The following is a 24,772-nucleotide window of genomic DNA, read 5'->3' as shown; positions in this document are numbered from 1 at the left end:
ACGTGCTCTAGGAGATTAAGGAGAAAATCTGGCTGTGACCAGATTCCTTTGGGAAATCTTCATGGAAGAGGACTGAACAGAACTGAACTTTAAACTTTGTTGGGACCTGATTCTGAAAGCAGAGGGGAGTGGAAAGAGAACTCCTCTTGGGAATCCAGTGCCCCACCTACATTCTTGGGGCCGCTTTGCTATTTCAGCCACTGCTGCGGCAACAGGCCACAGGCAAGCAAAATCTGGCAGCAGTGCAACTTTCAATACACTGGACAGCACTCAGTTTCCCTTCCTGGCATCTCTGCCCTTGCTGCCTGCAGGAACCTGCTCAGCAGATCTGCTACACATGCAAACCTGGAAGTGTGTGGAAGTTAATACCCCACAAACAGCACTTGATCAACAGGGAACAGAAGGAGTGGACTCAATGGGGAACAGCACTGATCAACAGGAAACAGAAGGAAAGGACAGATACTTCCCTTCCACCCTGCAGGCTGCCAAGTCTGAGATGCATTAGACAAGGTTCCTCAGAGGTTCCTAACTAAGATTGAGTTCTGGCTGCCCACAGTGATGATCAGATACATCAAGTCTGCATGGACTGGCTTCTCTTTCTTTGCTGTTTCAATCTTTACAGACCCCCTAAGCACCCAATCCTATTTCTTAGAATCACTTCCCCAAATTAACCACCTGCACACAAACTCTTGTTTTAGAAATAATCTGGACTAAGGTTAAGATTGAGCTTGTTGCTTTTTCTCCACATCCCTGAAAAGTAGCTGTTCCAGAGACAGGAGAAAGTCATGCAACATGACATAGGGATGGAAGTGCCAAATCCCTCTACCAAACCTCCCAGATCCCTGATCTACCCTGTCTTTTGGCTTAGTCCTGCATGATTTCACTTCATTGAGCTCCCTGAGGCTTGAATGATGGAGAACCCCACATCTGTGTGGTACAGGACATTTTACTGAGGTGAAGCGGCCAAACCCTGTGCCCTCCCCACCCCCACCATTGTCCTTGAAAGCTGAACAGGGTTCTTGTATTCCTAGGCCCAGGATCTTGGAAAGAGAGAGAGAGAGCTGAACATCAGCTTAACTTTAGCACCCTCTATGGGACTCTTGTACTTACCTCCCTAAGTCCCCAGGTCTCCACACTTCCCAGGACCCCAGCCCATCCAGGGATTGGCACTTGATCAGGCTTCAGACAGCCAGGCTCCCCAGACCACTCAGCCCCACAGTGCCCTCACCAGAAAGCATGCTCAGAAGGGCCATTAAACTGGCTCACTCTGATCTTGGTTGGCAATAGGCCTGATCCTCTCTGAACATAGACCATGTTAAGTTTTGTGCCTCACAAGCGAAATGTGATAATAAGAACTTGGGGAGGATCTCACAGGAATATGAGTTTGAGAAAATGATCTAGACTGAATGCTGAGAGGAACAGGGTGATTCAACTCAGTGAGGAGGAAGGATGTGCACGGTGCCAGTGGTCCCAGTGACTCAGGCCGACTGACCCAGACCAGAGGAGTGGACCACGAAGGTTTGAATTAGGTGGAGAGGTGGGGGAGGGAAGATTGTCAGGGAGGCAAAAGAGGAGAGGATGACTAAGTAGGGTTTCTGGTAAGATTAACAAGACTAACAAGAGTTAAGATCACTTAAGGATGAATAGAGCAATGTCCAGTGAATAATGGTGGAGGGCTTGTTCTCCTCAACAATATCTCCAGCCCTGAGTGATGCCATCAAGCTAAATTTTATCCATGTGTCTGGAAGGTGCAGGAGAATGATATGGAAAGGAGGGAAGAGAGGACAGCAGGAAAGGCAGAGAAGAAGGAAGAATGGCATCCGGAATTGCTGGTGGTACTCTTCCAGTGTTACCAGTCATCCCTACGAGGGCCTTTGATGTGGAACCTATTCAAGAAAGCAGTATGGGGATCCCTGGGTGGCGCAGCAGTTTGGCTCCTGCCTTTGGCCCAGGGTGCGATCCTGGAGACCCGGGATCGAGTCCCACGTCGGGCTCCCGGTGCATGGAGCCTGCTTCTCCCTCTGCCTGTGACTCTGCCTCTCTCTCTCTCTCTCTCTCTGTGACTATCATAAATAAATAAAAAAAATTAAAAAAAAAAAGGAAGCAGTATGGCCTACGGTTAAGATTACTGGCCTCAGAGTCAAACCTGAGAGTCCCAGCACTGCTTTATATAGGCCAAACAACCCTCAGGCCACATGTACTACCCAGCCACAGTGTCCTCATCTAGAATGGAAAGTCAGTGAGGACCAGGACTTTGCCTTATTCACAGTGATATTCCTGCAAACTCATAGGGCACCTGGCAATACCTAGTTGCCGAATGAGTGAAGAAACCTATGAAGTGGGAATAATGTGAGCACTACTCTGTAGGCAATTAAACATCACAATAACAACATGCTCACTAGAACCAGGCTCCTTTCATCTGAATCCAGACTCAGCCACTTCCCCAATGTAACAGGTCAGTGAAGGTTACTGAATCTCTCTACACCTCTCTGTGCCTCAGTTTCCTTATCTGTAAAATGTAGTAAAAGATAATAACTACATCTACCTCAACTGGTTGTGGTGCAGCTTAAAACAAGTTAATACACATGAAATGTATAAAATAGTGCCTGCTTATGTATTTGTTAGTTATTATCATTGTTACAAGGCTTAATGGATAAAATGTTTGGCATTTTGTGTTTTTATTCTATACCCTCCTGGATGATTCACCTCTCTGATGACAAAATATAATCAGATGTTGCTATTAATATGAAATATTTTAATATGAAAACATTTTAAAGCAGATAGCTCATTATCTGCCACATTGCAAGATCTCCCTACATATTAGGTGTTATGGTTGTTGCTCTTTGCTTTTGTTGTAAGAAAATCATTTTGACCCTACTGGATCTGTAGGCCGATAATAAGGCCAGAGGTTCATCCTCAGGATCAGCTTGGAATGGGAGCAGGCAGTGGCACGCATTAACGGAGGAAAGATCCCCAGGAAAACTGCTGTTGCCATTGAATAGGATGGAGTAGTGGAAACTGAGCTGGTTGTAATGTGTCGCCGCAGGCTAGAGAAACAGCCTGAACAAGAGCAGAACAGGAGAAAAACAGTGATGTGAAGAAGTACAGACACTGAGTAGAACTTGTTGTAATTCACCAGACCAATTTCTTCTTCTGTCCAGTTTGTTACTTCCATTACTAGTCAGAGAGGCTGGTTCAATTCCTCAAGAAGTATTTACGAAATTTGTACTATTTTTTTTTTCCAGCATTGTGATCAGGGTTGTGAGAAATAGAAAAAATAGAAAAGCAGTTATAAGGCAGCCTTGGCTCTTGGGCTTACAATCTCCTGCAGAGACAATACAGTAGACAAAAAAACTAAGATCATTGGGATCCCTGGGTAGCTCAGCAGTTGAGCGTTTGCCTTTGACTCAGGTCCTGATCCCAGGGTTCCAGGATCGAGTCCCGCATCAGACTCCCCATCGGGAGCCTGCTTCTCCCTCTACCTGTCTCTGCCTCTCTCTCTGTCTCTCATGAATAAGTAAATAAAATCTTAAAAACAAAATAAAACAACAACTAAGATCATCTATGAATACATCCCTAAATGGACAAAACAGGTAACTGCTATAATACCTTAAGACAAGGGAGACGTTGATTTATTTTTGTTCATCCTTGCAAACGCTCATTTGCTGACTCGTTTAATAGACATTTACTAAGCAGCCACTGGGCTGAAGGTCATAAAGGATAGGAAGCTACTACATGCCTGCTTTCAAGGAACCTGTACTTTAAAACTGGTAGTGATCTGTTTGAGAGCAGTTCTAATACCACGCAGAACACCGTCATGTTTTAGAGGCTTGCTCAGTGTTAGCATTATCAGATGTGTCTGAGTAGTCCTGTGTGGCTTTCTGAGGATGGTGGAATTTGATTTGATTTGAAGGCTCTGTATAATGCACACATATGGGGGTAGGGGATGGGATGCCAAGAAGGAAACTCGAAGAAGTGGAGATGAACATGGTTTATATTTTGTTGATTCATCGATTCATTGAACAGACTTTATTTTCGGAAATATCCATTATGTGCCTTAAAGAGGAAAAAGAAATTGTTCCTTCCCTCTCAATGTGTAGTCTAATGGGGGAGGCAGACAGCATTTTTTAAAAAGTATATGACTGTATGAGAAGTGTAACAATAGAGGTATGAATAAAGTAGCAGGCAGAAGGCTGTGATGAGGTGAGGTCTCAGTGGGTGACAAGGGAGCCAGGACACTACAGGCACAAGGGACAGGAAATGGAAAGCCTCCTTAGGAAGCACATTGCAGGGCAACCCGGGTGGCTCAGTGGTTTAGTGCCACCGTCAGCCCAGGGCATGATCCTGGAGACCCAGGATTGAGTCCCCATGTCAGTCTCCCTGCATGGAGCCTGCTTCTCCCTCTGCCTGTGTCTCTCCCTCCTTCTCTCTCTCTACCTCTTTCTCTCTCTCTGTGTGTGTGTCTTATGAATAAATAAATAAAATCTTAAAAAAAAAAAAAAGGAAGCACATTGCAGAAGCCAGTGTATAAGGGTAGATGAAGAGTCATGGGAAATCAGGTAGATTGGTAGAGATCATATCATAAGGGCACTTAGAGGACGTGCTATGGAATTTAGGTTTTATTCAGAGGACAGGGCAATTAGTAAAAGTTTTCAGGGGAAATCACCTACCACATTTACATTTTGGAGAGATAATGATAACAGTGTCTTGTACTATTTGGGTGGGGCCAACTGGGGTTTATAAACCTCAGCCTCACAATAACCTTTATCATCTCCAGAGAGATATACAAAGTTGGTCAAGTTCACCCAAGGAGTAAGGAACAGAGGAGGCTTTTCTGTCTTACCCCAATATGCTGCTACCTCTCTGGCTGCAGTGTGGACAGGATGGGAAGGGAAGAGGCAGAGCTGTGGTCAGAATAAAAGATAGTAAGACCAGAGCGAAAGCAGCAGGGTAGACATGTAGAGAAAGAGACAGAGTTCAAAATTATTTAAGAAGTAGGCTTTCCTGGGCACTGAGTGATTAGACTAGACATGGGAAGAAAAGTGGGGAGAGGCTAGGATGACACCCCAGGCTTCTACTACTACAACTGTGTTTCTTGTGGGGTCATCCATGGGGGAGGAGCTATAGGAAGTAAGGGAGGTGGGTATGGAGGTAATGGGTGAGGCAGTTGTGGGACACCCAGTGACGGCCCCAGTGAGTGAGGGATAGACCCAGCAGGAGTCAGGAGCCAGGCAGGGCTGGAGGAAGAGACAAGCAATCTGTCAGACCAGCCAAACGGGCAGGGCCGATTAGACTGTAGAGAGCCCCGATGACAGAATAACATATGGATTCGAGTTTGAAGGCAATAAGGAGTCACTGAGTCCCTTTGATGAGGGAAGCAACATGGTCAGTAACAGCTTTTTAAATGTCAAGCCTCGAACGAAAATATCCAAGAACTAAAATGGAACTTATTTCTATCCTCCATTCTACTCTGTGGTGAAGGTAACGCATCAGGAAGGAACGGTCAGCACCTCCACACTCAGGGTAGTGCATGGGGCTTAGCAAGCACAGGAGAAGGAGCTGGCACTTGGCTGGTGTCCCCCTCCACGTGGTGCCCTTGAGACATTATCCATCATCGTTCCTGAGGTCTGCAGGCCTGCTCTGTGAGGCTCCCAGCCATGTGCACCTCATAAGGACGGTGAGGGCTCTCCTGGTGAAAGGCCAGAGGAGTCCCAGGTCCTCTCTTTGTTTTTCTTATTCCTGGTACCACCTGGTCACTGAAAGGTAAGAGAGGAAAGAAAATGTTGGGCAACGAAATGGAGTAGCGAGTATTGATATCTTGAGATACTATCCTGCCACATAATAAAAATAATATTTTGGGAAAACCAGTTCACAACATTGGACAGGGTATAGTGGAGTGAGGAGAGCCTAGAGGAAACAGGGAGACCGCTTGAGAGGCCACCAAGGCCATGTGGTATTGTATGGACCATATGCAGTTACTCTGGAACAAGATAGGTGAACCATGTGGGTCCACTTATATGCACTGAGGACAGTACAGAGAACTATAAATGGATTTTCTCTTCCTTATGGTGTTTTAAATAACATTGTCTTTTCTCTGGCTTGCTTAACATAAGGGAACTGTGTATAATACATATAACATCCAAAATATGTATTAATCAACTGTCTATGATATCAGCAAGGCTTCTGGCCAACAGTTGGCTTTTTGGGGGAATCAAAAGTTATACTTGGATTTTTGACTATGCAGAGGCTTGGCACCCCTAACCCCCACGTTGTTCCAGGCTCAACTGTAATTTATAATGGACTTTCCCCTCCATTTGATCCTCACAGGGACTCTGTCAGTTGGTCTTATGATCTGTATTTTACAGATAAAACAACAAAGAGAAGTTAAACAGATTAGACAAAACCTCTTGTTAGCTTAAAACCTTGGTCTTGTGTTGAAAACCTTTGAGAGAAAGAACATCCCTTGTGCATTCCCCACCCATGCATATCCCACATCAACTCGCCTCTCTGGGACCATGATGTCTAAACATCAGAGCCTAAAGGCGCATGTGGAGGCTCTATCTTGAGAGAAGATCCCACTGGGAAACAAGGCTGCAAGCCTTAAAGCATTCCTCGGGGCTTTGGAAGGGACTTCCCACAGAGAGCTGCTTCCAGCCTCACACACAGCCTTCTGCGGGGCCCCTATGTAAATTCTCTGTAAGATTCAGTGTACTCTGGGCTCTGACAACCATCCTCTGATCCGTACTGGATGAATCTCGGGTACACACGGTCAGAATCGAAGCAGCAGGTGTGGCTGCCCTGGCGCTTTGAATAGGAACTTGTTCAAATCACGGAGCCTCAATAGGAATAGTTTTTCAAAGGAGTGGTTTATAATTTCTCATCTGCAGCAGGAGTGAGGGGGTGGATTGGGAGGAGGAAGGAGGAAGTGCTGTTGGGGGAGGCAGGCAAAGAGACACCTTCCGGGATCAGAACATCAAAGATCAAAGGAGGCGGGGGGATCCTCACTTCTGGAGATGAGAGGCCTGGGAGAGAATGCCTGAGTAGGTAAAGGAGAGAAATGAGATGTGGCAGGTGGAGCCCTCTAGAGAGAACCAGAAGAGGTTTCTATTTCCCCACAGGAGTCTGGTATTTGGGGCTCCCTGGCCCTGCCCTCAACCTTTGCAGCCACCTCCACTTCTTCCAAGCTACCTACCGCTCCTAATCCCCACCTTTCTGGGCCTTCCTCCCCCACAGCACCCTCTCTTCCTTTCCTTCTATGGTTTATGCATTCCTACCCCATATGTGCACTCACCTGGGTTGCCCTTCCTGGATGACCCCCTACCTTCACTCTCTGTCATTGATCAGAATCAAATTTAAATGCAGAATGCCTTGTAAGTTGGACTTGAATCCAGCCCTGATTCCCCATTACCTACACCATGCTTCTCAGACTCCAGCTTGCATCAGAATCGCCTGGGGTGCAGGGGGAAGCTTTTTAAAACAGAGTGATGGGACCTCCAGTTCCAGATTCAGCAGGTCTAGGATGGGGCCTGAGAATTTACATTGCCAACAAATTCCCAAGTGATGCTGATGCTGTGGTTGAGGACCATTAACCTGTATCATTCATGTGGCCTTAATCATGCACTGCCCTGTATTGATACCTTAATTGAGTGTGTATATCATGCCCCCCAGATGAAACTGAACCATTCAAAGGTAGTGGTAAGTACTTGACTGTGTATCCTACTCCTCACCTTACCCGCCTCGTTGCAGTACCTAGCTGGAGTTTTCTGAGCAGGTACTCAGACCCAATGTAATTTATTAATTGGTATGAAGGGTTAGTCTTGATTTTTAGATAAAATTATGAAATAGTTTGTCCACAGGAGCCTCCCATGTTCCCCTCCTTTCCTTGACCAATTTGTTTCACTCACCCTTCCTCCTCCAGGTTGAACCAGAGCCCCCAAACCATATGACTATCTTACAAACCCCAAAGTTCTATCACCCGTCCCTTGGAGCCTATCAGCAATTTTTAAAAATATTTTATTTATTTATTCATCAGAGAGAGAGAGAGAGAGGTAGAGACACAGGCAGAGGGAGAAGAAGGCTCCCCATAGGGAGCCCGATGTGGGACTCAATCCTGGGATCCCAGGATCACGCCCTGAGCTGAAGGCAGACACTCAACCACTGAGTCACCCAGGCATTCCGGAAATAATAGTTCTTATGCCATGGGGTTCTTGGGAAGTTTTTAAAAAATTTATTTGAGGGCAGCCCGGGTGGCTCAGCGGTTTAGTGCTGCCTTCAGCCCAGGGCCTGATCCTGGAGACCCGGAATTGAGTCCCATGTCAGGCTCCCTGCATGGAGCCTGCTTCTCCCTCTGCCTGTGTCTCTGCCGCTCGCTCTCTCTCTCTGTGTCTCTCATTAATAAATAAATAAAATCTTTTAAAAATACAAAATAAAAAATTTATTTGAGGGACGCCTGAGTGTCTCTCATGAATAAATAAAAGAAATCTTAAAAAAAAAATTATTTGAGAGAGAGAGGGCACATGAAAGTGGTGGGAGGGGCAAAGGGAGAGAGAATCCTCAAGCAGACTCCCTGTGGAGCATGGAAACTGATGTAGGGCTTGATCCCATGACCCTGAGATCAGGCCCTGAGCCAAAATCAAGAGTTAGATGCTTAACCAGATAAGCCACCCAAGCACTCCAGGAAATGTTTTTGAGATTTTATCTATCTATTATCTATCTATCTATCTATCTATCTATCTATCTATCTATCTATCTATCTATCATCTAAGAGAGAATGCATGCACAAGTGTGTGCATGCCTGTGAGCAGGGGAAGGGGCAAAGGGGGAGGCAGGTGGAGAGAGAATCTCCAGCAGACTCCATGCTGAGCAGGGAGCCCCACACAGGGCTCAGTCCCACGACCCTGAGATCATGACCTGAACCAACACCAAAAGTCAGATGCTCAACTGACAGAGCCATCCAGGTGCCCCAGGAATTAAGTAAGATGATATATACCTAAAGCACTGAGCACTATGCTTGGCACATAGTAAGCAGTCAATATAAGGTGGTTCTTTTGATGTTACTATTGTTACTGTTCTGTAAATAAAGTTTGCCATAATTCACATCTCAGAAGTGACCAATATTGATAGCTCTTTACATATTTTTTCGGGTTTCGTTTCTATATCTCTATCTCTATGTCCTTGCCTCTCCCTATATATGATATGGTGCCCAAAATATGTATACTATTTCACATATTTGTTCACATAACAAATATTCTAGATGATTCTCAAAACAGTCCTACAAAGTACATATTAATAATACAATTATAAAATGGGTATTTGATATACCCTCTCTGAAAGTGACATCTTCACATCCCAAATGTTCAAAGGAAATCTCTGGAGGCTGGAATATAGGATATAGGTCAGCAACCTTTTTCTGCAAAGGGCCAGATAGAAATAGTCTAGACTTTGCAGATCATAAGGTTTCTGTTGCAACCACCTAATTCCATGGTTATAGTATGAAAGCAACTATAGATCATATGTGAAAGAAAAAGGGTGACTGTGTTCCTATACAACTTTATTTGTGGAGATCAAAATTTGAATTTCATATAATTTTCATATGCCATGAAATATTCTTCTTCTTTTGATTTTTTCCAACCATTATTTTATTTTATTTTATTTTATTTTATTTTATTTTATTTTATTTTATTTTATTTTATTTTATTTATTTTATGTTAAAGATTTACTTATTTATTTTAGAGAGAGAGAGAGAACATAAGCCAGGAGTGGGGTCAGGCAGAGGGAGAAGAGAGAATCTCAAGCAGACTCTGTGCTGAGTAGGGAGCCTGATGTGGGACTTGATCTCAAGACCCTGAGATCATGACCTGAGTGAAACCAAAAGTCAGATGCTTAACTGACTGAGCCACCCAGGTGCCTCCAACCATTATTTTAAAATGTAAAAACCATTCTTAGATTGTAGACTGTACCACACAAAAATGAGGCAGGTTGAATATGGCCCGTGGGTCATAGGCAGCACACTAGCTTGCCATTCTGGAGTGTAGTGAAAAATCAGAGAATGTAGCGTGGAAGTAATACCTTCACATGCCCTTCCTACCTTCTCAGTAGGAAGTATCTTTTTTTCTGACCAAAATGCATTATCCTACCAAATCTGTTAAATCCTACTCAAGGTTTAGATCACACACTACATCTTCTGTGAAACCTTCCCAAAATTCCTCTGAAGAAAGAAATGCTTGTTTCCTCCCCAGATTCTCTTAACACTTCTTTTATAGTACTACATATATACTTTTCACCTACCAGAATCCCTACTAGGCCTCAAACTCCTTGTGAGTTCGATTTATTTGATGTGCATCCAGAACAAGTACACTGCTTGGCATCTAAGAAGGGTTGAACTGAGTTCCTGAGCTTCAGTCTCTCTTTTGGGGGCAAGAAAGAGAAACCCATTAGCACTAGTCTAGAGGGGAGACATGCAGGGGGTTACTTAGAATCAGGAACTTTTTAAGGAACAAAATTCAGGAAGCCTCCACCAGAGCTAGAACCGTGGTTTAGAAGGCAGACAGCCAAAGACTCTCTCTCTCTCTCTCTCTCTCAGGCCATGTGGACTCTCCTCTCTATCTCTCCAAGTAGGTTGATTTCATTATTATTATTATTATTTTTTTTAACTCAGGATTTCTCTCAGTTCAAGAGCTAAGAGAGATCAACTAGCTTCTGTTAAGTCCTAATTAAATTTCTCAGATAGAGAATGTTACTGGCCAGGGGAACTGGTTGCATAGTATAAACACAAGTGCTAGAGCTTCTCTGAGCAGGTAGCCTGGGGATTATTCTCCATGAATGGAGGGAATGTGTTGGGCAGGTACCTCAAAATGCATGTAGTACCTGGGTGCCTGGCTGGCTTAGTCAGTAGAGCATGTGACTCTTTTTTTTTTTTTTTTTTAAGATTTCATATATTTATTCATGAGAGACACAGAGAGAGGGAGGAGAGAGGCCGAGGGAGAAGCAGGCTCCATGCCGGGAGCCTGACATGGGACTCGATCCCGTGACTCCAGGATCAGGCCCTGGGCTGAAGGCAGCTCTAAACTGCTGAGCCACCAGGGCTGCCTAGAGCATGTGACTCTTGATCTTCAGGGTCATGAGTTCAAGCCCCATGTTGGGCCTACTTAAAAAAAAAAATGCCTATGATCCCTGCTGGCTTTCTTTATCCCAGGATGGCTGGCATTGTGGTTACTGGTAAGCATCTCTCTCTTTTCCTCTATCCAGACAGCACTCTCCTTTAGAACACAGACAGTTGTACTCTGTTTTGGTGGCACCAGTCCAAGCACAGTGTTTTGCACACAACAGGTAATAGCAAATGCTTATTGAATTGAACTGAAAATACCACCTTCTATTTGGTCTTTATTGCATCTTTCAACTTTATGAAAGGTACACATTCCATTGCTAGGCATAGGACGTGGCATAAAAGATAAATTTCCTTTTCCTGGCTTCAGTATTTTTTTTATTGAATTGTCTTTAGCTCAGGTAATTGCATTATTTCCATTCCAGGTTTTCAGAGGTCAAACAACCTCAGGTCCAGATGTACTATGAATGCAACTATAATAGTTTCAGAGCAATTATCTCCTTCCAGCTCTGCAGGGCGGAACAACTCAAACTCAGAAGCCAGGCTAGTAAGAAATCCTTTTATATGTACCCCTCTCAGAGTCAGCCCAAAGTGAACTCACAGCCACTTAGAGCAGAGAATTACGTAGATGTGGCCGGTGGCCCAGGTAGCTGCTGCCCGTGCTGGCTTCTAAGTCGGCCTGGGAGCAGCAGAGTGTTTCAGATCATACCTGAATCCCTCTGCCATGAACCAAGGCCAGGGAAACCCAGTTTCCGAGGTCGATCGGGGAGGCAGCCCTTTCCTAGCTGTCTCCAGAACTGCTGGAGAGTTTCTCTCCAGCGTTATTACAGCTCCTCTGATCTGCTCCCTTGGGGGAGAAGTTGGCTCATTGTTTACCAAAACCCGTTGCTCCCACCGGTAGCTCTGCTGCCTCTTTCAGTTCTCATGAGCTGCAAGCTTCATACAGAAGCAGCTCTCAGGGAAGGCGCATTACAGATTAAGCCCTCGACTTTATGTGCCTTCCTCGCCTGGGCTAACATCAATTCCTCAATCGTTTCTCAGGGCTTTCTAAGCTCCCTTCCACATCCTGCTTAGAGGAGATGGAGATGGGACAAAGTGGCCTTTCTGTCCCACTGATATGCCAGTTGTACTATTATACATATACTTTGTTCCCAAAAGACCCTCTACAACCTGCACAGTTGGGGTGCTTAATAATGCAGATCCAGGCCCATCTTTCCCCCACACGACTGTATTTGGGGGCACATACGTAGGTGCCGTGTCTCCTCGTGACATGCACACGATTTCAAGTTATCATCAGTTAACACACTTATGTGACAATTATAAATATGAATCAAATACATATGAACTTGAGCAAATCTCTATCCTTCACCGCTTAATTAGGATCTACTAAAAGCATTCATAGGTCTTTTGCAACAACCAAAGAGCTTTTTCAGAAAGTTGCCTGGAAAAAAATAAGATGAAAGAACTGCTTAAAAAATGGTGTGTTAAAAAAAAAAATGGTGTTTTAGGATCATGGGGCATTGAATCTGGTGGCTGCTTCCAGAATGGTTATCCTCTCAACCACCCTACATGGAGCCCATTCTTCTGATTTATTGTAGTTTAGTTAGAAGGAAGAAGCTATATTCATTCATTCCATAGGAGAGAGGATTTCTGTTCCTCACTACATGATGATCTGTTTCCACCTGCCATCTCTCCCTGGAGCTCAGTAATGTGAATCTCTTGTTAATATATATTTTCAAACTTAAGTTGTGCTTCCTGATATATTTTGCCTATAAAATTGGAAGTTCTTCACTTTCTGCACCTCTCTTAAAGTTTGTAGGGAAGCATATTACAGTCTGTGGATTACCTATATGCTTTGTTCTTTCTCCTATACTGTACCTGTTGGCCACTTAATGCTCTTCTTTGACCTGAAGCTCAGCTGAGAAGAGAAGATGAAATTTAGACGAATAATTTTTAACTTCTAAAACACAAGTCTAGCGGTATCTGGGTGGTTTAGTCGGTTAAGCATCTGCCTTCGGCTCAGGTCATGATCCCAGGGGCTCCCCGCTCAACAGGGAGTCTGTTTCTCCCTCTGCTCCTCCCTTGTTCATGCATGCTCTCTCTCTCTTTCTCTCTCTCTCTCTCTCTCAAATAAATAAATAAAATCTTAAAAAAAAATACAAACACGAGTCTGCCATAATGCTTTTCTGTGATGCTTGTACTCTACTCTGGATTACTTTGAGGGATCTTTTCAAGTAGTATTTTAAAATAATAACATCATTTCTCTAAGATGTTCTGTATAGAAGATATTTTCCTTGAGTGCTTATGTTTACAGACTAACAGTTCACGTGGGAAGCTAATAAAGGTAAAGCAAATGATGATGCAATTAGTATGTCCTTTCAATTACCTGTGGTTCAGAAAAATCAATGGCAAGATAGACAAATAAAGAAGCAGTAAAGAGCAGGAGTTGTGGGCCAAACAGAACCACACTTGGGCACTTTATATTTATGAGCTGTGTGACCACGGGCAAAGCACTTAATCTCACCTAGTCTGTGAAATGAGAACAAACATAACATCTAACATTTGTTGGTTGCTTTTCATGTGCTGGGCACGGTGCTAATTATGTCACATGCATTCATTATCTCATTTCATCCTCGAAATAATCCCATGAGGAAGGTACTATTAATATCCTCATTTTGCAAATGAAGAAACTGAGACTCAGAAAGGTGAAGTAATTTGTCCAAAATCATAGAGTGATTGTAACTCACTGTAACTCACACCATGCCTATCTGGCTCTAGAGATCAAGTACGTAAGTACTGTGTTGCTGTGGTGGGAACTCTTCTTCTAGGGTAAGTTGTGACAATTAAATGAGATACTGCACATAAAGAACATGCCTGACACAGAGTAGTGCTCTTATTGTTACAGATTTTTTACCCATTACTGGCTAAAATTTGTAGAGTGCTTTACTCTTAATAAAGCCTATTGACACAGTAACTCATTACTTCATGATACCTTGCGAAGTATAAACCATGTGGCTCAGAAAGGTTAAAAGGCTTGGCCAAGGTCATTTAGTTTATAAATACATCACACTGGGACTCATATCTTTTAATTCCAGAATCCAGTAACTTCACTCTGCCTTTTAATCATGGCGGGGTGGGGAGGTGGCAGGGGGCGGGGAGGTAGCTATATTTTTACGTGGTGCAATTTATTTAATTTATTATTGGGAGAAGTGGCTATTTTTAGATCATGTGTTATTTAAAAACCATGTTTTAAATGGAACTTAAGCCCCATAGTGACCCCATAGAAACCTATTGTGAGCATGTGCCAGATGCAGGCAAAGGGAAATGTGGAGGAAGATGAAGCCAGGATCCTTCTTCCTTTATTTTTTTTATTTTTATTATATTTTAAGATTTTATGTTTAAGTAATTGCCACACCCAATGTGGGACTCTGACTTAGAACCTTGAGATCAAGAGTTGCATGCTCTACTGACCAAACCAGCCAGGCGTCCTCATCCTTCATCCTTTAATTCCAGACTTGCCCCCATACAATATTTTTTTAAAGATTTTAAAAATTTATTTATTCATGAGAGACACAGAAAGAGAGGCAGAGACACAGGCAGAGGAAGAAGCAGGTTCCTTGAGGGGAGCCCAATGCAGGACTCGATCCCAGGATCCAGGGATCACACGACCTGAGCTGAAGGCAGATGCTCAACTGCTGAGCCACCCAGGTGTTCCGCCCCAGTACAGTTTTGAAGCTATTTCCCTTTATTATGTCCCTACCTTTTCATAGTTTATGCCATCTCCATAGTTTATGCCATAAGGGGTGCTCCCTTATCTTCTCTTCAGTCCCCACATCAGGCCTGCCTTACATCAAGACTCCTCTCAATTCTAAAACTATCTACTGGCTTCCCCTTTTCACTTCACTCTGTAACCTAAATGATTTTTTTTTTTTGATATGAATTAGGTATTCAGAGGAAAGTAGCTTGATGAAATAATTCACACTAATGTATGAGTGGCTGATTTTCCTTATCCCCTCTAGAGGCGTTTGCTTTTTTAAAAGATTGTTAATATTGCAAGTGTATTTGTCATTGTTGGGAATTCCAGCAGCGAAACAAAATAAAGTGAAAAATAGCTATGACGTGAAAGGTATTTTTGAAGAGATGTGCTATAATTTGAGTAGACCACCCAGGGAGGGTCTTTCTTGCTCTATCCCTTTACGCCATGACCCTCTCCAGCACACATACACACGCACACATCCAAACACACATCTCATCAGCTACCTTGGCTTTTAATCTTTACTCCATCAACTGGACACTTACCAGAATGATAGCATTTTCGTTCTGGTGAGGGTGCTAGGTCTAATGGCATCAGCTCATTTTATAATTAAGGAAACAAAGCTCGGCCAGAAGAGCCTGGTTCACATCCCCATGAGTGGTAGACTGCCACCAGAATCCAGGTCTACCCAAGGATTCAGGGCATCTTCTTCCACTCCACACTTAGCATTCAGAAGTCTCATAAAGTACACCGAGAAACACTCCTGCAGTAACCTCGATCACTTATCTACTTGAATTTTCTTTTCTTCCCTCTTTGGACTTGGCAGGTAGAAGCCCTCAGTGCTGGAGGCGAGAGTCTGACTTGGTGTTCCTCCCAACATGTTCTGACCTGGAGGCTGGGGAAGCGCCTTCCTCTGCCAGGTGGGACTAAGGAGGAATTAGAGACTTGGGGCTATTTGGGGGCCTGGCACAGGCTTCTTCAGTAGCCCCTTGTGGAGATGCCATGTGAAGACACTAGGATTGTTATTGCCCCTCTCTTCTTTCTCTCACTGAACATTTAGATTTTCTCTCTCATGATTGGAAGGGCTCCCTGCTCCCTCCCACCACCACAGAGCTGCAGCAGATGGGTAGGTGGGGGGAGAGCCTGGTCTCTGGAGAGGCAGGCTGCCGGAGGCCCATCTCAGCCAGCGCTTCCTGCCTGAGTGAACTTGGCACTTTAACAGACCTCTGTGTCTCAGCTTCTTCATCCAGAAAATGGGAGCAGTAACAGTTTATACCTTATGGGGTTGTTTACTAGATGGAGGAGCTTAATAAATGTCACCAGCTGTTATCATCATCATTATCATCAACACCTTGTGGGTGTTTTTAGTCCGCTTTTATTTTTTTAATGAAGTGAAGCCTTCCTGGCCTCAGCTGCCTTTCTCCATTGCCCAGCAATCTCTAAATCGTGTGGTTACTAAAGGTTAAGTTGACCCTTCATGCAAGAAGGCCTCATTGTGTATAGTGAATCACCGTCACTTAGAAGTGGTCGGTGAGTCAGCAGTTATTAGGGGGAGGTCAGAAGGTTCCCTGGCTCAAAGTGAGAGGACCCAAACAGCAGCCTTGAGGTATAGAAGGAAAACATCCATTTGTATGGCGAGTGGGGTATTATGGAGAACCGAGCTATGCAGGTCAGAGGACATAAGGCGATGGGTAAATGCTGGGGCTTTGGAATCACACAGATCTGAGTCTGATTTCAGCTCTACCCTCACCTTGCTGTGTGACTTCAGGAAATTTATTTAACCTCTCTGTGCCTCACTTTTTATCATCTGTAAACGGAGATGGTCTTAATAGAAATGACTTCATGGTATAAATGCTTGGGAAAGCGCTAAAAATTAAGTAAATACTCAATCAAAAGTAGTTACTATTCTCACAATCAGCAAGAATTAGAGTCAGGATAGACAGTTTTAGGGATCAGCATAATGGATAAGCAAACCAAGGTGTAAAGGCAGCAGGAACAAAGATGTATCTTTGATGTGGCGACTGTTAGGTCCGACAAGACATTTAGCTAGTATTAAGGGTAAAAAGTCATAATTTATTCCCTGTTGCACCCCTATGAGGGAGTGTTGTGTGTTCACATAATTTGCATTTTGTAGAAGATTCTGAGAAATAGACTCTAAGCTACCTTTCTGCAAGAATACAGGTCTGGTTTAGCTCCAGTGAGGAGTTAAGCTTCCCTTCAGGTCCTGCAGGTGAAGGGGCAACTTCCTGGCCTGGGCAGGGGAGACCTTGTCAGGCTGTGACCCCACAACGTACTAAAAATATGAATGTCACATTATCATCCTGTCCTTCTTGATCTCAGTTGGCCCTCCTGATTTCATGCCATCTGCAAATTTGCACATCCTTTGTGTTCCTTTTTGCTCACATTTTATGCTTTCCTTTGCCATCTCATTCTCCCCCTGCATGTTTCAATCTCTGGGCTTCCATTTTTCTTCTTCTTTTAAAAATGTGGTGGTTTTTTTTCTCTCTCTCTCTCTCTGTCTCTCTTCCCTCCTTTATACCCCCACCTTCCTCCTCTCTCCACACCAATCAAATTCCTGCTTGCTTCATGCCATATTCATTATCCTACCTCATTCCCCCTCATTCCTAGAAAACAGCTCGGTGGAGACTCATTCACCCTCCCCCTGCAACTCGCAGTGCCCACCCTCCATAAATTCCAGCCGCCTGGCAATCAGTAACTTCAGCATCACACTTCACAGCTCTCAGAGTTTACACTACTTGTTACTACTCTCCTTGCTACTGCTCTCTAGGGTTTCTGAAAAAAAAAAAAAAATCCGCTTTAAAAATATCCTGGGTACAAGTTGAACCCACAGTTAAAGTTTACTCGCACATTCACACATTTCATGGATTTATTTTAACTAGTAGCTCAGGTCTCTGCTCAATTATGCAGTGAAGAAAGCCTGGAGCCTGGGGAAACCAGTTTTTCTCTACTCTGGAGAAGAAAGGCACCTAAAGATGCAACAGAAACCCCAGAGCTGGATTCACCTTCTCTCTTATCTCCCAGCTCCCCCCACCTCAAGCTGATGGGATCTTGCAGTTGCGTTTGGGGTCATTTATTTAGCTCTCCCTGGAGCTCAGGCTGCCTCCCCGGGTGCGTATGTGTGCACACGTGTGTGGCCACTGCTGTTTCTCCAAAGGGCTCACCTCTCTTCTGCCATTTTACCAGGACACGGGAGGCTCTCCCGCTCTCCCGCTCGCTCCCTCTCCCTTTCTCTCCCTGCCCCCAGCTCAGCCTAGGCTTTTTCCTGCCTCTTAACTCCACCAGTGCAGCAACTAGCTGAGCTGCTTGGGCGCGCGCGCGCGCGCGTGTGTGTGTGTGTGTGTGTGTGAGAGAGGGAGAGAGAGAGAGAGAGTGTGTGTGTGTGTGTGTGTGTGTGTGTGTGTGTGCGTGTGTCTGCGTGCGCAGCTAGGCCAAGCCTGTGAGCCTGCCTGTCACCGGAGAGTTTTAGTTTGCATTCAGAAGAAAGGAGGAGGGGAGACAAGGGGGGGGGGGAGGGGGAGGGGGAGGAGTGGGGGGGGCGCCGCCGAGAAGGGAGGGAGAATGTCTTGTTTGTGGCTTGTCAGCAATTGCTTGAGACAAGCTTCCATGTGTGAAAGCTACTTGGCATGAATGCCTGGGCCGTACCAAGTGTCACCGCAGCAAGAGGGGGAGGCAGAAGAAAAACAGATCAGACCAGAGCAGACAATAGGCCCCTAAAGTCTTCCCCCTAAGTTGCTTTGATGTTGTCCTAGTGTCTTGATACCAGGAGGCCAGGGATTGCAGGAAAAGGGTCTTTTTTGTCTTCATTCACTTTCCCCCCTCAGTTTGTGACATGATTCTCCAGAATTTCTCCTCATAAAAAAGGTAAGAGCCCTAACAATCCCCTCCTCGGTGGCAGGCTCGCTCGCCCGTGCCTGCAAGTGGGGGTCTCCTGCCTGCGCTGCTCAGGGGGAGCGCCGGGGTCCTGCCGCGGGAGCCGTGGCCCGGCCCCTGGAAGTCCTGCGAGGCGCGCGGGGCTGGGGACGGCCCCTCTTTCCAGGGAACCCCGGGAACACGATCCGTGCCTCCGGGTTGGGGGGGAGAAGGGGTGGATGGAGAGGGGTGGGAGGAGGGTGCGAGGGTGGAGGTGCGAGGGGGAGAAAGAGGGAGCGGGAGAGAAGCCTGGAGGAGAGGGGAGCGGGGCCGAGCCCGGGGCCGAGCACCCGCAGCCTGGAGCCCTCGGAGGCCTCGCCCGCCCGGAGCTGCGGTTCGGAGGCTGAGCCAGGGCTGGCCGGGCTCCGCCGGGCGCCTGCACGGATTGCAGCGAGCTTTGTGTGTGTGAAGGGCTGTGCGCGCGCGCGCGCGCGTGTGTACTTCCCCCGCACTGCCCTGGCGCGCCTCGTGAAGGGGAGGTACCCCAATCCTCATCCCCCCGAGCCCAGACTCCCAGGCAGAGCGGAGAGGCAGGCGAGACGCGAGAGCAAGAGAACTCTGCCGCAACGCAATCCAGAAACTTTTCCAGTCTCGGGGATTTCTCTGCTGATAGATACTGTGAAGGAGTTGTGCGGTGGGGGGCGGACGGGGTGGAAGGGGGTGGAAGGGGGCGAGGGGGGGCGGTGCCTCAGTTTCCCCGTCTGTACAATCCAGAGAGCCGAGTGGGGATGCTGCATGTCTGCCTGGGATTTGGCGAAACAGAACAGATCCTTATGTCTAAAAGGCGTGGAGAAATCTTCAAGCTAGAGATACTGTGGAATCACCAAGTACAAGTGTTATCATTATTCTTGGTCATCATCATCATCATCAAACCATCATTAAAGACACCCCGAGACAAAAAAAAAAACGGGGAACACAGATCAAGTGTCTGAGCATTTCTAAGGAAACAAAAAGCCTTTTTCCACCTGTTGGCTTCTGTCCTTTTCTCTTGTGTCTTTTCGTTAGATTTATTGGCCGATTTGTACAGAGAATGGGGTGGGAGGGGTTGGGTTTTCCCCTTTCCTCCTCCCTTGTACATATTTTTTTTTTTTTAAAGAAGGTCAGTGTAAGATGCTTGAAAGAGAAAATGTGCCTCCTGTTATAGTAGTTTATTCAAGTCCTTGTGTTTTCTGCCGCTGGCAGGGCTTGCAAACACATCTGTAAACTCTACCTTGGAGGTTAAAGATTTTTATTGTGGCTTTTAGAGATTAAATGAGATTTATTTACAATTGCTGTTTATCAGAGAGTAAATATCTTACTGTGTGTGTGAGGGTAAGAATGTGAAGGCTCTTTACTCACTGGTGGTTTTGTGGATAAAACCTTTTGCTTTTTAAAGTGACATCTTGAGAGATGGGAATAGAAGGCTAAAATCAGTGCCTAATACTCTAAATTTTTTTTAAAGAAAAAAATGTCTGCTGATTTTCTTAAACTGTGGATTTCCCCTCTTCTCTTCTTACACGGTGATTGCTTCAAGGCTCTTAGTTGTAGCTCTCTGAATTCTCTGGGGGAATTTCGCTTTCTTACCTAATTCCAGGTTTGCTGTGACTCTGCTAGTTGTCCAAAAAAAATCTGCAAAAGTCTGGGAGGCTGTGCCTCCTTCCATTCTAACTGCAAATGTTCATCAGACTGACTCCCTGTTATAGCTAGAGATTGAAGCAATGGGCCAGCCCTGGTTGAGAATATTTATGTTCTTCCGTTGGAAGCCTGGAGAACCTGACTTCTGGGTATGAGAAAGGATGAAGGCAAGATATTAATTGGCCAGGATCTGGCAAGAAGCACCCTCCACACACACACATAATGTTTTGTTGGAATAGAACTGAACTTCATATTTTAAAACTTAATTTTTTTCCCCCACTTTGTAAGCAGAAGATCTTACCATGGTTTGTCTCTGACAAGGTTTCAGGTTCTGGATGTCTTCCTAAAATGTTAGAATTTCAGAAGTGCAAGGAAAAGAAAGGTTATTCATCAAGTTTTAAATGAGGACACCAAAGCCCCAGAAAGACCAGCAGTGATCTGAGGGGCTCAGTGCAGCTGTGGTAACATCCAGACCACACCCTGGGGTGTGAGTACTCCGAGGGTTGTCATGCCAGCACCCTTACCTGGCTTCCACACTACATCTTGTACAGCCTAGCACTTGGGCCTGCCAAAAAGACAGGCACCTTTTGAAATCTGCTTGTTGTGCTGGACTATGTAGCTGTACATTCAGCCCTGCTTGTGACACATGGAGCAAACATGGCAGCCACGTGTCACAGCATGAGTTCGTGTGAACTCATGTATTCACTTGCTTATTCAAGTGATGTTTTAGGGGCTATTAACTATGCACCCACCACCTTGCTGGGCACTGAGGACATAGGAAAGAACAAGGCAGACGTGCCCTTGCTCTCAGGGAGTGTAGCATCTTGGTGGTGTAATCAACATTAACCACATAGTTAAATTAGTAATAATAGTAACGATAATTTACACTGAACAGCATGCGGATACTATAATAGGACAGAGGGGCAGCCCCGGTGGCGGTGGCGCGGCGGTTTAGCGCCGCCTGCAGCCCACCGCGAGATCCTGGAGACCCTGGATCTAGTCCCACGTCGGGCTCCCTGCATGGAGCCTGCTTCTCCCTCTGCCTGTGTCTCTGCCTCTCTCTCTCTCGCTCTGTATCTCTCATGAGTAAATAAAACAAAATCTTTAAAAAATATATATATAATAGGACAGAACATAAAGTTGTATAAGTGATTGTCCTAAATTTGTAACTAGGTGTAAGCTCACTGTCCTTTCCTCTTAGCACATTGCTGTCCCAGCCAACACCCATTCCCCTAGAGGCATTCCTACTCACCTAGAGGCCCAGTGTTTCTAAAGACAGTAAACAGCCTCCCCCCCCCCCCCACCTTCTTCACACAAGGCAACGGAGACACAAATAGTAACTATTAACCCTTTACACTTGTACTATTAAATAATTCCACATACCTTGTAAGGTGGCTTCTGGAGCAGTCATCTGGGTGATTCACATTAGCTCTAGCCTTGGCACATTGTGAAACTCTAATGGGTATTGGAAGAGAGTGGTTCGTGAGGCTCTTGTCTCATTTCACTTACTCCTTAGTTTCTCCAGTTGTTACTAAACACTTAGCTGCAGGAAACTCCACCATTATCACTGTCATCTTGAAATTCCAAAGACAATAGTGTAGTAAAGGGCTTTTCCCATTTCTCCTAACAAGGACACATTATCTATAAAGGGGGAAAAAAAATTACAGCCTCTTAATCTTACCACAGTCCCATTTTGTTTGGGTTGTTAAAATCTTACTGGTTTGATCTACCAAAGTAGGAGCATCCTCCATCCCCATTTTGGTCTTGGATGGAGAGAAGGTATGGTGGAAATGCTGGGAGTTTCCATGCTGGTTGATTTGTGTTCATGCTTGTATCATCATTTTCTACATTGTGTGTTTCCCTAGTACTCAAAGGAGAATTGTCTTCAGTGGTGTCAAGCTATCTTTTTTTTTTTTTTTTCTAGACTAATTTAGTAGTTTAAAGGGAAGACAGACATGCCCACCTACACAGAAATCATAGGTTTGGTGCCTATACTTTGGGAACCTACACAGGTCATGTGGTTAAATCGTGTGATGAGCAAAATAAGAGTCATTTCTATGTACCCAACGTTGTTACTCAGTGCAGTAGCGGCCCACATTGTAGCAACAGCCCTACCCAGAGCTTGCCATAGTCATCTGCATTTGGCACCTGTGGCCACTGCCTTCTCCTGTGAGCTGTATGACTTCATTTGCAAGTATTTGATCATTTCCGACACACTCTGCCCAACCCCCAATGTGTTACTCACTGGGGCGCTGCCTCTGGGGGAGGCAATCTGAGTCGGCTTCTTCTTCAGAAGAGCAATCCGAAGAGAGGAGTGATCCAGGAGTGATCCGAGTGGGGGAAGCTAAGATGTGGATAAAACAAGGATCTGGTGGAGGGAGAAATTGAACCAGCTGGGGAGCCAGACAGCAGCAATCAGGTCATCTTTAACTCTGGGGGAATAAAAATGAAGACTGATCACCTTTTAAAAGGTGCATTGTGTGGATTCTGTGTGTAAATAAAAGTGGAAGAGCCCCTAGTCCTGTTGAAGGTAAAACCAACACAACATGTAGAACATCCCCCAAACTTCTTGGTTACAAATACGACTTTTGCATGTAGGTCTAGTGAAAGGAATTGTGTGTGTGTATGTGAATGTGTGTGTTTCCCCCCAAGAGACATAAATATAAGATGTAAAATGGAAATTTTCTCCATTTCTTTTAAGCCTTGACATTTTAATGCACTTTAAAATATCTGCTCAGTCCTCTCTTATAATAGCCCTGTGAATTAAGTAATATCGTTATCCTTCTGTTATATTTGAGTAAGATTATGTGACTCACCCAAGGACTCACGAGAAAATAAGGGGCAGGATGGCTTGATATTCTAGCCAAATTTATTCTTTTCTTTAAACACTTAGGATTTAGAGTGTCAATCAAAAAAAGAAGGGTCCCCAATTCTAGTTTAATCATTACATGTTTTTTACAAGTGCATTGGACAGCTTCTGGTTTTGGTTTTGCCCTTCTATGACCTAGGTCTCCCTATTCTGCACCTCTGGACCTCTTTCAGAATGAGGGGCTGAGCTACATCATTTCTGTTTCCTTCCTGTAATTCCGCATTTCTCTAACTCTATGAATAGAATGTTCCATGGATCTGGTCTTTTGGTCACCTTATACAAAGCCCAGTTCAAGAAACTGTGGTTCCCAGAGGGGAGATGTTGTAAGTTTATGTATGTAGGGGATTCATTCTTATATATCTGAACTATGTTGGCATTTTGAAGTGAAAAGCACAATAGGCAAAAGTGGGATTTTAATTTATGGATTGGAAAGAATTGGCCAGTCAGCACATAGGCACATGTGCAAGGAGACTAAAGAACCATTTTCAAAAGAATAGGCTGTTTTGAATGCACATCTTCCTGTATAATAAGTATGAATTGGAAATGGATGGGCCCTGGGTACATCTCTTAGCTTCACTGTTCTTACTGCTTTCTCACAGAAACTGAGTTCCTTTTTGTACTGTGCTTACAGATTGTTTTGAGGGTGCAAGGGACCAGTTTAAGCAACTGTAGTGCTGATGATACATGCTATGTGTTAAGCACTATGCTTTGGGGAATGACAGGGCTACTGATCATCTTTATGATATGCAACTCCTGAAGGATGTTGCTGAAGACTTGCTGATATGATGTGATATATATATATATATATATATATATATATATATATATATATATATATATAATGTATATATACCTTTAGATGTGAATGATAAACTGCTTCTGAAATGTGGCCAAAAGTGAGACAGGCAGGGTAGAGAGTGAATGATGTTTTTATTAATCATGTTTGTATGAGTAGTTCCAGACGCTATTCACTTAAAACTGGTTAAGTCTTTGGAAAGATATAATTTAAAAATTTGGTAGCTCTTTATGTAATTTTCTGAATTCAGAGTAAGATCTTCTACCATGTTTTACGAATATCATCTTGCTTGTAGCAAGGAAGACTGGTTCAAGGCTGCTTTGGGGATTAGTAAACCACTGTCATTCTGAATTGGTCTTATTTCTGTCTGCAAAAAAAAATGTAACATATAGTTAGTTTATAACTGGTGGAGGGAATTTGGAAGACTATAAATAATAATTTTTTGACTTATACTCTTCCTATATTCCTGGTTGCTTAAAATTCCTAACATTGGATATCTTGCTTAACTTCATAAAATCCTAAGAAGTAACTACATAAGAGAACTATATTACTGACTTTATAGATGGGAATATATGAACAGGCTTGTGAAATGATATACCAGCAAGCATTTTTTGAACATAAGAACATACTCTATAGAAATATGTGAAATGTGGTTATTAATTAACATCAAACTTATAGGAAAAGAAAAGCATATTCTATGTATTA

At 44.4% G+C, this 24,772-nt stretch overlaps 1 long non-coding RNA gene across 3 annotated transcripts in view; it reads right to left on the bottom strand.

Moving 5' to 3' along the window:
- Positions 1–3,976: 3,976 nt before the first annotated feature.
- The window catches only part of LOC140601031 (uncharacterized), a 59,659-nt gene continuing 38,863 nt past the window's right edge, over positions 3,977–24,772 (bottom strand). For all 3 annotated transcript variants that reach the window (XR_012004088.1, XR_012004089.1, XR_012004087.1), the window contains 4 exons: positions 22,648–22,834; positions 21,786–21,857; positions 20,704–20,745; positions 3,977–5,756 (listed from right to left, as the gene is read on the bottom strand). This is a non-coding gene — a long non-coding RNA (uncharacterized lncRNA). The remainder of the gene's footprint in view (positions 5,757–20,703; positions 20,746–21,785; positions 21,858–22,647; positions 22,835–24,772) is intronic.

Source organism: Canis lupus, chromosome 12 (assembly GCF_048164855.1).
Source record: "Canis lupus baileyi chromosome 12, mCanLup2.hap1, whole genome shotgun sequence".
In the NCBI taxonomy this organism is placed as follows: domain Eukaryota; kingdom Metazoa; phylum Chordata; class Mammalia; order Carnivora; family Canidae; genus Canis; species Canis lupus.
Note: the sequence above shows the minus strand (reverse complement) of the source record. Positions and strands in the feature narration are given on the sequence as shown.